The sequence below is a fragment of the Monopterus albus genome, unplaced genomic scaffold (genome assembly GCF_001952655.1).
Source record: "Monopterus albus unplaced genomic scaffold, M_albus_1.0 scaffold152.1, whole genome shotgun sequence".
Taxonomy (NCBI): Eukaryota; Metazoa; Chordata; class Actinopteri; order Synbranchiformes; family Synbranchidae; genus Monopterus; species Monopterus albus.
This window is the reverse complement of record NW_018128032.1, coordinates 988775-999967: the sequence shown is the minus strand read 5'-3', so window position 1 is coordinate 999967 and position 11193 is coordinate 988775. Positions and strand designations below refer to the sequence as shown.

General features: G+C 41.1%; 1 protein-coding gene across 3 annotated transcripts in view; it reads right to left on the bottom strand.

Moving 5' to 3' along the window:
* cadm1b (cell adhesion molecule 1b) overlaps nucleotides 1-11193 on the bottom strand; it is a 162024-nt gene that overhangs the window by 104510 nt on the left and 46321 nt on the right. The window contains exon 1 of one of the 3 annotated variants that reach the window (XM_020614860.1): nucleotides 5370-5405. The exons of the other annotated variants lie outside the window; for them this stretch is intronic. The gene's annotated coding sequence lies outside the window, so the exon portion shown is untranslated. Of the gene's footprint in view, nucleotides 1-5369; nucleotides 5406-11193 lie in introns of those variants that run through there. 3 annotated transcript variants of the gene reach the window in all.

Sequence of the window (11193 nt, the reverse complement as noted above, 5' to 3'; positions counted from 1 at the left end):
TATAAACCCTCTATCTGCTAAAAAAAATTTGGTCGATTAGCTTTGATGGAACAGTACAGTAAGTGATCTGTAATGGTTTTGGAAGACAAACAACTGCTAGTCATCTATTTTAAAATTATTTTTAGCAGTAGTGTGCTGAATGTACTGAATGTGCTGATCTTTTTTTAATCAGTTTTTGATTGCAACTGCTTTTAATATGTTGTTGATAAGTGAGGTCATTAGTAGTAATTAAGATTTCTAGCAATCATCCTTGTGCTCACTTGCTGTTTGGACTGTAGAAGAGCTCAGTGGTTGAGCAGGGAGCAGGCAACCAACATTAGCACCATGCAGAGCAGCAGCTCTCTGATTTACTGTTCCCAGGGCTGGTGATTGAAGAGAGCATTACGTCACAGATGATAGATCAGAGTCTTACAGCAGAGTGGAGCTCCATCAGCTGCTGCCGACAGTAGAGTTAGTGCTGACAACCAGTGAAAATGGATTTCTAAAAAAAAAGCCCCAGATACTCAATGCACTGACACAAAACACTGTACACACATACACGCTAACACTCAGCACTGTGCAGGCACAGCGCAAACACCCACATTCAATAAAATACATGAAGACATTAGTGTAGTAAAACCAGATCTGCACAACACAGATGCTCCAATAAAATGTTAACTGGCAAAATGAGAAACATGGAGCAAGGAGAAGGATGTTGATAGACATTCTTGTTTTTAATATGTCTGACATACACTTCTTGATTACATACTGTTGTTTTGTCAATTTATTTATGACAGCAAAGTTGTACCTGAACGCTAAAGGTATTTATCTTAATTTGTCATGTGTTTGTAGTTGCTTCATTTTCTTATCTGTAGAAGCTTTTTCGTTTTAGTAGGTCTGGTTGATTATCTGTGATAAACTGATAAATGTCCAGGGTTTACGATCTTCCGGCCTCCTGCAGCCCTTCATGCCGTGTGTGTTACAGAAAATGGGTGAACAGATGGATAGATGTTTCATTCTGATGCATTAACTCGCCACTTACTGCCGAGCTGATGCATTCTTTTTTTAGAAGAAAGCATCAGCCTGGCACGAACCGGAAAAGTTTGCAAAAAGTATTTAGGCTCATGATTTATTTAAAATATATCTGTACATGTGAAAACTTAGATTTTACAGCAGCCAGAAGCTGCAGTTAAATAATTACTCACTGTACTGAATAAATGCATGACTTAGACTCAGACTTTAACTAAACGCAAGTGGACCAATAGAACTGAAAGGCATTTTCCTTAGCTTGGTGATCGCAGGCATGTAAGATATTGACTGCTTTATGAAGCTGAATGTTAAATTAATCACACAGGACACTATTTACAGAGCTTTGACTTCTTAATTCTAAAGCATATTACTGAAAGTATCTTAAAGTACTAAACCACCGAACAACACAAACCCATTTTACTCGAATTTACAACCCCACTTTGAGCTACCCAGTAACAGCAGAGAGGCCTTGCATGCAAATTGCTTATCAACACAAATGCTAATGTGACCTTTAACATTAGAAACAAAATTATGAATGAGATTCAGATTCAATAGCTGGCAGACATGAAACATATTCTCTCACTTGAAGTGAACCTCCAGCTTCCACTGTGTGAGCGTAGGTTAATCAAAGTTAGTCTGCTCAAGACACATGAACACGTTGCTGATTTGAAGGAAGACAAAGTTCACATGTAGTGGACACACTGCAGAGTACATTGACTGCATTGGTAATATTTCTGCTGACTAATTTGAAGGAAGTATTGATTACTTACTACGACTTACTACAACTTAGCTTGGGTTTTGACTGAGCAAAAAATGTAAATATTTTGAAGCTTTGAAAACCTTACAGCATTATGGGTATTGAACACAACTCACTGTAAGTGTATTAACTATAACTGTACCAGGAAAGTAATGTTTTTGAGAGACTGATAAATATCAATCAAATATGATGTAAGGTCTTGATGCACATTAGGTTTTTTCAAATTGAATACACACACTGACACACATGCATGCATTCTCAACAAAAGACAGCACTATGATGCTTAATTTTCAAATGTAATTGGTCACATCTGTAATTAGCTGCACAGCTGCAGTGCAGTGTGATGAAGAAGTCCCCTCCATTTTCTTTAATCAGATGTTGGAACACAAAGGCTGTCTGATGAGGATTATTCCTAAGATGTCTCATTGACGACAGGCTGTGTGTAATATGTATTTGCAGTATGGTAGGTGCTTATTAACACTAATCTATAGACTTCCTGAGGTCATTAGATGGGTGTCTCATTTAGACAAATGGCACCCAGGGGAAAAAACAGGAGGGAAGCACTCAAATAACAACCATCCTTAACCCACAACCATCTTTAACTCACAGTTAGGTAAGGAAATATCTTTTCCAGTTCTACATATCTGCAAATAAAGCATGTTTTCATCACTGCTAATCTCACAAGATTGCTGCCTCTTGTTTTGCCTTGAACAAAGTCTTTCCCATCCAGGCTGGGACTGATGAGCCCTGCTATGCAGATTGAGGTGAGAGAAGGGTTGGTCTCCTGCCTGCAGCACCATCTGCTCCAAAGGGCCACTTTTAGACATGCTGAATAGACAATACTGTACTTGCAAACACAGACTGTGATTGTCAGAGCCATTACACCATCAATACAGACAGGGCAGGGGGACAGTTAACAGTTTCAGAGATGAATGGCCCAGAATCAAGCTTGCCAGTATATCTTTAAGGGTGTAAACTATTGTTCAGACTCCTTAAAGCAGCTATATTCAATATTTTACTATAACAATGTATGAAATAACAATGTGAAAAGGGTGAACCTAGAAAGAAATGACCCAGATCTGCAGCTCTGTTGAGCTTTGCTAAGCCTTACAGGCAGATAGATATTCAGCTCATTGCTTAGTTGTCTGGCCTGAAAGCTTACTGTTTTGGTTCACTCTCAGTGCACAGTGGTGTTTTCTGCCACAGGAGGTAACTACATCAACCCCCTGTACACTTCCTGCTCAGTGCCAAATAGCAAACAGGCACAGTGAACATAGTGGAGCACTTAGCAGCTAAAGAGCCAGACACAGTATTTCTCTCAAGAGTGGGACCAAGGAGACCAAACACAAAGCTAAAGGAGAGTGAATATATTTGAATTACTGGGTGGAACAAAACAGTTTGTTATTTATTATTTCAGGCCAAATATTAGACACATTGTTTCCACAATAATACACAATGAAGCATTAAATACCTTTTGTAGGATATGTTAAAAGCTTCAACCTCACATCAACTCAAGCTAGAAACAGCTAGCACTTAGAGAGACAAAAATGGCTTTCACGCTACTACATCAGAGCATCAGTCCAACATTTGAACTTAGGAACAAGAGAAACCAAGCCTCAAAGGGAGTGGGGGTATCACGCAAGGGCAGAGGCAGAGCTGCAGCAAGTAGCCTCCGACGTGGGAATTTCCGTGTCAGTAGGCTCATCTTACAGCCTCCCTGATGGACCACGGTGACATCCCCCAGGGTCCAGATGGGATTCAGCGGTCAGCTCAGTGACAGCCGGTGAAGGGTGGTCAGGCCTCATGCATATGGGAGGCTCAGCAGACCACACCACAACCTGACTGCTGCACTGATGTGGGAGCACCTCCATCTTCGTGTCAATACTGCTGGATTACTAGAATATTAACTGCTGTTTAAGGCCTATACCCCACCACCACGAGCAGCGCCTTCAATGAATTTGATTTAAACATTTTCATAGTCAACAGAACATTTCATTCAAAGTGTCCATTGATTTTTGAATCAGTGTAACAAAATCTCATACCTGAAATATAGGTTTCATTGCACAGGAAATCACTAGAACTTATGTTTACTGTATATTGTTATATTGCAGTTTGTTAATTTACATATTTGATTTTTAAGTGTGGGCAAGTTCTGTCTTTGACCTGAGAGCAATAATTTCCCAACAGAAATGAATAAGTTGAAGGTGAACTGGGATGGCAATTCACTATGGAAAGCTTGGCTAATAATTTTACCCTCTTCCATTTTCTCTTTGATTACCTTAAGGGTTTGTTTAAAACCTATCTGATTAACTAATGGCTCGTGTGCCTTGCCCCGTTGGACTTCTTTTTAGTCTTTTTCATTCCCAGAGCTCAGTAATTACCTCCACTCCAAACTGACCCAGCTCACTGTCCCTGCCCCCACCTGTCAGTGGATCACCAACTTTCTGACAGACAGAAAGCAGCAGGTGAGGCTGGGGAAAACCACATCGAGCACCTGGGCTATCAGCACAGGTGCCCCCCAGGGATGTGTGCTCTCCCCGCTGTTGTTCTCCCTCTATACTAATGACTGCACCTCAGGAGACCCTTCTGTAAAAATCATGAAGTTTGCAGATGACACAACAGTCATCAGCCTCATTCAAGACAGTGATGAGACAGCTGGTCCTGTGGTGTGGTCGTAACAACCTGGAGCTGAACACATGAAAGACAATGGTGGTGATAGTGGATTTTAGGAGGAGCCCCCCCACCCCATCTCCGCTCACTATACTCAGCACCGCTGTTTCAGTCGAGTTCCTACAAGTTCCTGGGCTCCACAATCTCTTGAGACTTGAAGTGAACAACCAACATCAGGGCCAAAGGCAGCAGAGGATGTACTTCCTGTGTCAGCTCGGGAAGTTCGACCTGCCCCAGGAGCTGCTGATACAGTTCTACAGAGGAATCGTCAAGTCTGTTCTCTGCAGCTGGTTTGGCTCAGCAACCAAACAGGACAAATAGACTCCAGCAGACAGTCAGAACTGCAGAGAAAATCATCGGTGCTAGCCTGTCTTCCATGGAGGACCTGTACACTTCATGGGTCAAAAGGAGGGTGGAGAGGATTTCTGCGGACCCCTCACATCCTGGACACAAACTCTTTGAAGTCCTCCCCTCTGGATGGCGCTACAGGTCACTGTGCACCAAAACAACTAGACACAGAGACAGTTTCTTTCCCCAGGCTATTACACTGATGAATAGCTAGTCTGTGTTTCTCTTTTAACTTGTGATTTTTTAACTTGTATATATTGTGTATTTATTTTGTTTTTATGTTGTGCACTTTGGGGGCCATTGAGCTGGAGTCAAATTCCTTGTCTTCTTGAAATACTTGGCAATAAAGCTTATGTTTATGATGAATTATTATTGCCAATATACATGAGTGTCAAAACTGCAAAAATAAGACCCAGATTGTACAAAAACTGACATTTCCCTTTAAGAAGAACAGGATAGGCTGTTTTACTGGGTAGTTTCTCTCAGAGCTTTACATTTCCAGGCCCTGAGTCCTCACTTGTCAGTGTGTTGAGAAATCAACACTAGCAGCTATTCTGCTGTGAATGGACACACTGCGGTACATCACCTCAATCAGTCATCCCAGCCCTCGTAGGCAGCCACCACAACTAGCGGCCCGACCCCCATCCCCAACAAAGCAGCGAGAAAGTGCTTACCTAGGAGAAAAAGACAGAGAGGACATTAAATCAGTGAGCATAATATTCTAGTAAGAGGCAGACTCACTTTCACAGATTAGCCAATCTCTTCTTTGCACAGTGTACTGCCACAGAGTTTTAACCTTCTCTCACATCGAATGAAATACAGAGAGGGGTGATTATCCCATATATTCCGGTGCTCAGCGTTTTCTAATGTGTCTAAATACAGGCAGTAACAGAGGCTGATACATATGTTTCTCAGGGAACAGTCAGAGTTGATCAAAGAATGTGGTTCTGTTATTTTTCTGAATATCCACAGAGCAAAAACCAATGTACCAAGCACAATGAGAGAAAAATAAAAACAGGCTGCAGGGATTCTGTGCTTTATCCTGGGAGGAATTGAATCCTGTATTCAGTCCACAGCCTTGTGTGAAGTGGATTTTACCCGGGTCAATCAAAAGACAAAGATGTCTTCCAGTGCCGAATGTTCTCTGCCTATTTGTACCCATTAAAGTACAGAGACCTCACAACCATTCTACTAAGCCAAGCAGGCACACTAAAAAGGCTAATGAACTATCGCATGAAGGATGCTGCATGACTACTGAGAGAAACTAAATAGAGATGCATGTTGTGTGTGGAGGACTTCAGTGAAAGGGATATTGCTCAGTCAAGTACCTGCTGTTGGCATACTGAGCCAGGAAAAAAAATGCAACTCAAGTACTTTCTTAGTTATAAACCATTCATTACTTGTTTATGCAGTGCTTAATAATGCAAAAAAGAGTTGGGATTAAAATAAGTGTTGTAAGAACAGTTTAAGAAAATGTCCATTAACACTTATAGAAGTAACAATAAAAGAATATACAGTAGGCTACACGCTCTGTGGAGGGACTAAGGGCAAAACATTGCTGTTAGCTTTGAAGTCTGAGTGAGAGCAGGGTCAAGTTGGCCTGGTATGCAGTTAGCTCATCTGGCTCCATCATACTGTAAAATGGCCTCCACCCTTCCATCTATAGGACTGTGGACCCAGGTGGTTCAGAGATTTTTTTTCTTTTTCAAATTGGCTGAGTTGTGACAGCAAGACAAAGATCAACTAGCCCACACAAAGCCTGGGAGACATGAGGCTAAAGCGCGCTGTTTAGACTGCTCCTGATAATCAGTCAAAATGCATTGGCGGGTCAGTGGTTAGGAGGAGTTCAAGGTTGCCCACCTGAGTGCAGCTCCCTTGGTGGGAGCTGGCATCTGCCCATTCAATAGAATTAGCTTTGGCTTTCTGTGATCCCTGAAAAGAGCCAAGCAATGTCAAGAGCGAAGCAGCTTTTCACATTTTATCTACCAGGACATAATGAAGTATCTCTGCAATCACTGTAAATTTAACTGTATGTTACTTACTACAGTGTTTGTTCCAGTGCTTCAAACTATAGTTTTATTGTTATCAATGCTCCACAGAGCATTTCTGTCACTGTTGTTCTGTGGCCTTGATGAAACAACCAGAAAGAAGGACAGACTCTCATTTTCCAGCCTTGAGCTGTGTTAAGTGCAAAGACGGTTTCCAGCTTCACAAAGAGCTCTGAGCCATGCATTTGCAACAGGGAGCTGAGCTGCCGACCAAGGTCACAACTTTAACAAATTATACAAGTGCAGATGGAAAAAGGTTACGCTTTAATATTTCTACTTATATTGGGTCATTCTGTAAAATGATGCAAATCAATGTCAGTGTCATCACTACTGTTTTACGATAATTATATACAGATAGATGCAAATAATCAGTTTGAAAGGTTTCTAATTCATTATATTAGCCAAAACTATGGAAGACCATTTCTGCCACAAAAAAAGAAAAGAAAAGATTGAAATTTACATTCATAAGTCAAAATTATGAGCTTATAAAAGAGTGTAAGTCATAATGATGTAATTTATAAATTAAAATTAGAAATGTATCCATCCGTGCATTATCTGTGTGGGGCAGCTGTGGGCTGGAGATGGGGTAGACAGGTCCCCAGTTTACCACAGGCCTGACACATAGAGACAGACACCTACAGAAAATTTTGTGTCACCACTCAGACTAACCTGCATATCTCTGGGTTGTGTGGGGGAAGCCAGAGAACCCAAACAGGCAAGAGGAGAACATGCAAACCTTGTTGCTCTGAGGCAACAGTTAACCACTATATCACTGCGCTGCCAATCATAACTTTAGAATTAATATTTACAAGATACCACACATGTAAGTAGTTGTAATAGCAAGATACAGTTAGTTGCACATCTACGATTTAAATAAAAATGATGAAATACATAGTCAAAAAAATGACTCCATGAATAACTTTAGACTTGGTAAGTCAAACTTTTGACTTATTGTGATGAGTAATTTTATTAGGTATACTGTAAGTATTTTATTATGGTAGGAACAAGTTTCTATTCAATAGGCATTCTGCATCTTATCTATTGCTAAACAATTTATTGAAAATCTATGCAATATAAAAATTATATATAGTGCATTCGACAATTTTATCCCTATCATCCACAGGGTGTAATGTCTTCTGGACCCAGATGCAGACAACGGACAAGGAGGTAGTGGTGAAAGGTGAAAGGTGATTTGACAACTGAACAATATACAAACAAGCTACAGTATGACACAGGTATTATCTTCCCAATGGCCAGGCACAAGAATTGCAAACACACAAACACTAGTAGCCTTGAAACTAACAGAGAATGATCAGAAAACCTCTATTGGTAATGGAAACAAAGCATTAAACAGGACTGTACACAAAGCAGGGTTGACGGTGAATTGTCAGTGTCTTTTAGAAAAAAAAGACAGGAAGTATCATACTTTGCAAATTTAGATAAGTGTCCCTTTAACATAAATACACTGGATAGCAGGGGTGCATAATCTCTGTCTTTACTAAAACTCCACACTAAAAAAGAGAGTGCTAAAAAAACAACCTCAAAGTCAAAGCAGAACTGCTGAGCAGCGATGAAACTTGCAAGCATGTGAAGCAGTTTTTAGAGAGGTTATTTGCAAAAGGTGAGCCAAGCAGGCAGGCAGACAGGTGAGTACAACAGTTCGGCGAACAGGACCAGACGAGGAGCAAACTGAATAGAATCCAGAGCAGGAAACAGGATGAAGTCAGGCGTGGAATCAGAGCAGCAGGAGTAGCACAAACAGGGGAGTGGCTGGTGATCAGTACGACAAACTGGCAAGAAATGAATGCTGACTGGGGACTAAAATACTGAGTGACCTAATTAACCTGATGGGAAACAGGTGCATGTAGAGGGACGAGTAAAACTAGAGCAAATAAGAGTCAAGTGGAAGTGAACCAAAATAGAAGTCCAGTGACAGGAAACTGCTGGAGATCATGACACTATGAGTAAATTTACTTTTGGGTTGGTAAAACTGGCACTGCTGTAGTCAAAGTCTTTAAAAGACACTTGTTTGATTTGGGTATTCATTAATTTCATGGGCAATAAAAGAGTAAAGTTCAGGAAACCAACTTGCTCTTACCAAATGAATGCAGTTGTGAATATTTACTGGTGTCTAAGATCAATGTAACAATTACTGTGGTGTTAAAAATGTGTGAATAGTTTAATCTCCAAAAGATTAATGCAAATGACTATTCAGTTAAAAACCCAGGTTTGTCAAATAAGACCACTGATTAACAATAAATCAACTGATTAAGCTCAAAGCAATTACTTCACCATTCTAGGTGACAGTAGCTGTGTTATGGTTGTGCTGTTTTCAAAGATACATGTATACTATTTAATCAGTACAAGAGCTGATCTGGAGAAACTGACATTGGTGAGGAGCTGCATTCCCAAGAAGTATTTTTAAGAAATGGCTTATTTGGATTTTTCTTTGGGCAAAGTTACTGTATACAAAACACGCCTCTGAACACTATCGATCCTGCCCTCAGTTTTCAACTGAAGACTAGGCCCAGGGTTGCCAGTCTGCAGCTCACACTTACAATATGCTTCTGTGTCACAAACAAAAATGTGATGACAAAAAAGCATTCCAAAGCTACATAATTTCACCAAGAAGCAAGGGCATGGAAGCAATATTGATTGGCATGGGCAAGATGGCACTGTGCTTGGGCACTGTGCAGCATTTTATACCCCTGAAGCAGCTTCATTATTTTAGAATGTTTCTTTCCAAGAGCTGCAGCAGCACCCTGTGTATCACATCAGTGTCAAGACATCAGCTGTGACAGCAAACTGCCGCTGCTGAAGACAGCAAAACACGCCTCCAGGAGGCACTCAGCAATGACAATGTGCTCTGTGGTTTTAGTTAAAACATCCAAAACCTCCTGACAATGAACTTAGACTACATCAATTATCAATTACACTTAATGATGGGGGAGAAATTTAATAATAATAAAAAAAAAGTCATGGCTAACCACAAGATACGAAGAGATATTGTTCTTGGCAGCTGCATTCTATTCATTCATCATTGACGTAAAGGTAATAGGACTTCAGAGCTGTATTAATGACCAATGACAGTGTCTCTGTAAAATAGATGAAAGGTGTGCCATTACGGGGGGGGGGACTCATGAGAGGAGAGGCCATGCGGCTAATGACTCATTAGAGACATCTATAGCCAGACAGGCTGGGAGCCAAAAGGCCAGGAGTCCTTTTTAAAGACTCAATACCCCAGCTGACACTAATTGTAGCTGTCAGGATAGCATGGATTTTCATCGCAGATAATAACAGTCTGCTCCACTGACACATCTTGGCCTGTAACCCACAACTGCGACTGCCCAGGTCTGCTCACCCTGCTCAACAGTGTCCGCTCTCCCAAGCAGTTGGTACACAACAGAAAAAACATAAAACAGAAAATGATTGGTGCAGTAATGGCAGTTTTAAATCTGATAAGCTGGTGAAACATCAGAGAGTGAGATGCAGCAGTGAGACTGGTCTATAAAGGAAACGCCGCAGAGAGAGTAATTTTCAATATTCTCGTTGCATCATTCAGCTCCAGCAAGCACCTGCAGTGTTGAGCGGGCACATCTCTCATTTGGACAGAGGCAAAGCGGAATGTTTTATGGTCTAGTCATACTCCCTGTCACTGTGCTAATGTGATTCAGTTCCAAAACAGTCAGAGGAAATGAGAAAAGCTACTCTTTTCCACCCTTGCAGCACTCAGACATGATACACATGGGGCTGTACACTGCTAGCAGGAGGGGAAAAAATAGCAAAAACCTTTCATAAAACATTGACATAAGGGGAGGAGAGACACTTAGCACCGACTGCAGGAGCAGCAGCATGAGATTCTTGACACCACATCTGAATGTTAGAGTAGAAAGATTGGTAGTAGTTCATTACACTTCAAACTGAAAATGACTGGCGGTGATGCTCCCCTGGGTTAAGTGAGGAACAACAGCTGGAGTACTGTATTGTATAGCAAACAGTCAAACTAACAATCAGCAAAACATTCTGAAGGAGTCCTGTGTTTTATTTTAAGGTCAACATTGGTTTTACAGGAAGCGTGGCAACATCAACTGGCCACTGGTTCACTGTTAGCTAAATAACTGCAGAACATCCTCATGCGTAGAGTATGTTCCGGGCGGGCGAAAGGGAAGATACATTCTCTTAACTGGAATGCTGGAGCAAACCTGTACAGTACATGGACCGACTCAGCGCTGTGACTGTGCAGAACTGGAGTGGCACTGAGCAAGTGGTGACTCAGTTTCAACATAGCTTCCATAATGTCCTTTGCTGCAGAGAGAACTGGGTCTGTATCTAAAATAAAGACAAAGGGTTTTTTTTTATTTC